The following is a 5,644-nucleotide window of genomic DNA, read 5'->3' as shown; positions in this document are numbered from 1 at the left end:
TATGTGGATGGTGAACAGATACCGACCAAGCCTCTGCAACCGGACTTTGAGGCAGGACGCTGCGTGAGAGAATACATGAATTTGGTACAGACAGCTGGTAAACACATGAAAGATCGTTCTCTGTTAATCGATCGTGAGGAGTTTGCACAGGGTTACACCTTGTTTGCCTTTGACCTGTCTCCCGACCAGGAATGCGCTGATCACTATTCCCTGATTAAAACCGGGAACCTGAGAGCAGAAATACGTTTTGGGAAGGCTTTAACAGTTACCGTCAATATGATTGTTTATGGGGTTTTTGACAATGTCATAGAAATAAATCAGAGGAGAAACGTTCTGTTTGACTACATGTGAACATGGACACCGTGCAGCTCTCACGTGTCTTATCAACGGACCCTTACACGAAAAAGAATTTCTTAGATGTGTTCCCTTGCGATTGGCTCCCAGGAGGCAAGCTGTCTCAGAGACCCCTAGGCTTGGTGGTGAACACGCATCCACACAACCAACCGGGTGAACACTGGCTCGCCTTGTATCTGGCGGAGCGTAACCGTGGAGAGTTTTTTGACTCATATGGGCACCCCCCGAACAGTGTGTTGTTTCCTAAAAGCATTATGAAATTTTTAAACAAAAATGCCACAGACATGGTGTTTCACAATAGACAATTACAAGACCCCCGCTCCGTTGCCTGCGGCTATCACTGCGTGTTTTTCTTACATCATCGTAGCAAGGGTTTATCTTTTGATCGGATTTTAAATTTGTATTCTAACGACTTAGTGCAAAACGACCGGATGGTGATGAATTTTGTAAAAAGTAAATTTAAATTCTTGGGCATGCCTAGCCTTGCTCAAAACATGTTTCAACAAGCCCAGACATGTGTATCTTGCAATGATTTTCATAGCCATGTTACCCAATAAAGCACCCCAGGTGAGGGGTTTAAAGACAAATGATGTTTGGTGTGTTTTTTTTTGTTTGTTTTTTAAAAAACCAATTGAGGAAAAAGTACACAGATTTTTTTTTTTTTTTAAATTATAGAAATGTTTTATTTAAAGCAAAACATTACCAGTTTTTTAAATTTAGAATGTGAAAAATGTTACACATTGAGCCATTCGGCTCTTTTAGCCAATTTTCGTTTTTTAGACGGCAAAAAAGGGGTCATGGTTTCTCGATCCACCCCGGTGTCAGCAGCTGAGGCCTTGAGGCGTTCCAAAAGATCTCTGTTGGCCGCATTGCCCAGGACGGAAGATGGTACGTTCAGTTCCGCCATGGCATTCATAAACACATCCCAACCTTTAGGTACATGTCTGCTAGGAACAGAGCGAGTCTGGGTGACGGCCCTGACTAAGTCGAGCATGTTAGAACCATTAACCACAGAACCTTTGTACACAAAAGACCCTTTATCGTTCCATGAAGAGAGATTTTTATCCTGGCCCAGCTTATTTAGCAAGACTATTGCATTTTTCTTATAACGCTTATTTACGTTATCCAACACCTCCTGAGCAACAGAGTCTGAGTTCTTTGGTGTTTCTGGGGGTTTGGCAGTCACACTTTGTTCCTGTTCCGGTAGAAACAGACTTATTTTCCCTTTATCCGCATCGCTCTGCTTCACGTACATTAGGTACCTTTGAAGCACGGCGCTGTAAAGTTTAGCCTTTTCATATTCAGCCAAGTCAGTTCTTTGAAGAACAGACTTCATTTCAGCATCCAGTAAGCGAGTTGCAGTTGTTCTGATATTTTCCTCTGCCGGAGGGGGAGCCCTTAATTGCTCCAACTGGTGGCTGGGCACCAGGAACATTTTTTCTGCATACTCCATTATCGATTAGTTAAAAGCCCCGTTATCAGAGGGATAGCAAAACTTAACAGAGGTCCGATAAACCCCCCAGACTGCTTTACCAGATGCTTTTTTCTTTTAAGTGAAACCCTTTTATTACACAAAGTTTTTATAAGCGTGCGTTTCTTTTTCAGCACACGCACTTGATTCTGTGTTAAAGGGATGTTTCCTTTTAAGGTATTGAGCGCTATTTCTGAGATGGCCACTACTAGATCGTCAGAGGCCGAACACAGTATAGCCCTCCTTTGCTGTGGGGACGATTTGCTAAGTAATTTTAAAAGGCCCAGGTTTCTCTTCACGCAGCTAGACATGTTTTCAGTCAGCAGCCCCGGCTGTTAAAAAGGGGCCTGACGATAAGTCATCTCTTTTTATACCCGGCTGTTCTTTTCAAAGTATAAACCGCCGGCCAGTCTGGAGGGAAAAGACCAGTTCTTAGTCTATAAGCTTCTGGTGTGGAAGCATTTAAATCCACCACCAGGTAGCCATAAGGTCTTTTGGTAGCATCCTCAAAAGCTTCTAGAAAGAATTGAGCTTTGCCGGGGTACATTTGCCGAGCGAGCGTAGCAATTTGTAATTTATCCCTGGGGTTTTTGAACAGAACCATGTACTTTGTGTTTAGGTTAATCGTGCGACTCTTTTTTCCCTGACAAAATACGTTTTGAACTATATACATAATGCTCAGGTTTCTGTGATGCACGTACTTGGTAAAGGCTTTCTCGATTTCATCACTTTCACAAGCCGAGTTCATCAGATCGTCTATGATAATCATATTTACTTTATTAGTAGGAAACAAACTGTCATCGTCAAAAGCCTCAGGCAGACCCTCCACAAAATTGATAAAGGGATATTTACAAAGCAGTTCTTTATACAGAGGTTGCCAACAACTGTAACACCACACGATATTCTCAGGCATAACAGACAGTGTGTGTTTGGCATTATCCAACACGTTTTTTATAAAGTAACTTTTCCCGCAGTTGCTAGGCCCCGCGAGAATTGCAGAAAAGGGGTGTTTCCACCTCGTATCCATTTTTTTTTTTCAAAAGCCGTAGGGCAGGGTTTTAAAACCTTCTCCTAGGACCCTCTTGTTGTAAACCACTTTTTGTGTCTTTTTAAGGGTTTTTGTCTCTATTTGCCACTGGTTTTTGTTTCTTACGATAGAGGGCTGCTGCACCTCTATCTTTTTTGAGGTGTTTTCTTGCAGACCCGTGCAATAGTCCAAGACTAGATCTTTCAAACTGTCGAAGTTGATTTTTTCGCAGTTTGCTACGTTTAGGGTAATACCTTTGACTTTCATACAGGCCTTTCCACCCGACAGCTTATACCCATAGGTTTTCGGGCCTGCCGACACAAACTCGGTGATGTGTTGATCTGGCGGGATCTCGCTCGTGAGGTCCCCTAAATAATCCCCCAGAGGGGGATTCCAGTCACCCTCCCTTTTCACAAAGATCACCGAGTCAGTGTCGTGGTACAGGCACCGCTCTTGCAAACCGTCTAGGAGGCTGTATAATTCTAAGCGGGCATAAGCGGTGGTGAAACAGGCTATGAAAACATTGGTATTGCCAGAGACAGAGTACCGCTCTTTTGCGTGCTTCCACGACACGCACGCTGTTTCATCATCGATAAACTCGCAGGATGAAACCTCATAATTGGGGGAGAACAGGTACTGCAAGAGTTCGTCAGGGTCTCTCACGATGCTGGTGTTGGGTAGGTTGGATCTTTGGCCGAATTTACCCCACAGAGAATTTAAAAACAGTTTAGCGATTTGGCGTTTAGCAGGGTTTGATCTGATCTCGTGTTGGCGTAAATGCACGCCTTCTTTCTGGTAGAAATCGCTAACGTACTTATTTTGTTTTTCCTCGTCTGTGCACCAACTGGGATACCCTGAAGCCTCTTGTTTCTGACGGAGGTGTAATTTTATGTACTCTGAAAAGAGTTTATCAGATTTTTCATTAAAATGCCAGATTTCGTAGATCTTAGCCACCGCGTACCCCTTCGCTATGGCCGCGTTCAATTCCACCGTGCACCAAGTCCCCAGGATGGCCCGCTCCTCGTCAGTATGGGTGCATGTCTCCCGCTGCTCGGTTTCCGCACAGGTTCGGCATAGCGGGAACATAAGCTTGCCACCCACTCTGACAGGTAACAATGGGAAAAAGAGGCCTCGTGGGGGGTACACTTTAACTTTTGCAATTCCAAAATAATTTGCAAGGGGCCCAAATTTGTCATAGACTATATCGGGGTGTCCGATAGGGTATTCTTTGGTTTTGTTTACGAAAGGGTACAGGCTGGTAAAATCATAATAGTGGATTTCTTCCCCGGGGTTAGGCTTGTAATATAGGCGGATAGCGTTTGTCCTCCCCCCAAAAAGAGCATCCCTAGGCACAAGAGGCTGGGGTAACTGGGCTCGGTTTAAAAAGTCTGCAAGCTCCCTGTCTGTTTCTTTCATCACCTCCCACTCGTGCTCCCAAAGGGTCCTCACTACAAAACCAAGGCGTTTCAGATAGTCGGTCTTGAGCTGCGTCTTGTAATAAAGAAACCCAAAAGATGTCCCCGTCATAGGATTTTGTGCTTTTTCACAATAACAGGTGACACAGCCATGGAAAAAACACCCGTTAAACTCAAAGGCTGTGCGTACTCCATCAACATTGGCATAACCGTCTAAAAAGTAGGGGCCTACCTGTAGTTCCCCACCCTGTAAAGCGTGCCGTATTTGTATATTTTCTTTGTGAGAGATATACAACAGCCACTGAATAGATGGGGTCGAATATCTCTTTTTCTGCCTGTGATAGTTGTCTGGAGGGAGAAGAGCTACCGTGTTAGGCTCCAAAAACATAAACCTGTACATAGCCATGCAGACAGATGCCAGTGTTATGTACCGGAATGGATCTATACACAGTTTTATCTCGGTGAATTTACCAGGTTCTTTCTCTACTACATCTCCCTTCTCCGTCATTTTCATAATCTCTTTTCTGTATAGGATACAGGCCTGTCTCAAAATTTTTACATCCTGCTGACAGTAATACGCGAGCTCTTTCTGCAAGTCAAACGCCTCAGAGCTGTGGGCCCGATACCAGTCGAGAAACTCTGCTTTTTCTCTGGGCATCATGCTTTCTACACCATAGTGCTCCATACCGGGCATAGGCCCCACGTAATTTTGATTTTCTAACGTGTTAAAAAAGTGTGGAAAATACCCTTTGCACCCTTCAAACCCCATCGCCTGCGGTAGCTTGCTAAGCTTCATGGGCAAGAAGTTTAAAGAGTCTATAAAACGAATGCCCAGGGCCTTAACTTCCACACACATTAGTTTACTACCTTGAGTGATCAGTTCTAGGCCCATCTTTTCCTTGAGTAACTGTCTAACGATAAAGTATGCATCATAACCTTTAGAGTTGTGTGCTAGGAACGTGTAGTCCCGAAACGCTTTGCAAATAAAGGTCTTCACAAACACATAAAGACACTCATCGCCCTTAAATTCCCAGGATTTTTCTGGCTTTAGGGACATAGCAAAAATGTAATTGGGAGTGTGCACCCCGGTCTACTGCGTGCATTCAAAATCATAAAAAATATACTTTTCTGAAGATTCGGGCTTTTTAAGACTGTCCATAAAACAGAGGTGACCGTCTACATCACCAACGACCAAACCCTGACACTGCTTACACCGTCTCCCTTTACACCTATGCCGCTTGTCCACGTAAGACTGACACTTCTCACACAAAGTTTTAGACAGGCATTCAACTTGGTTTTTTGATGCACAGTCGATATGTCTGTCTAAACACTCTTTGGACCGACAATACAGTCTACAGCTAGGACACCGCTGCTGCT

The sequence above is a fragment of the Emys orbicularis genome, chromosome 1 (assembly GCF_028017835.1).
Source record: "Emys orbicularis isolate rEmyOrb1 chromosome 1, rEmyOrb1.hap1, whole genome shotgun sequence".
In the NCBI taxonomy this organism is placed as follows: Eukaryota; Metazoa; Chordata; order Testudines; family Emydidae; genus Emys; species Emys orbicularis.
Note: the sequence above shows the minus strand (reverse complement) of the source record.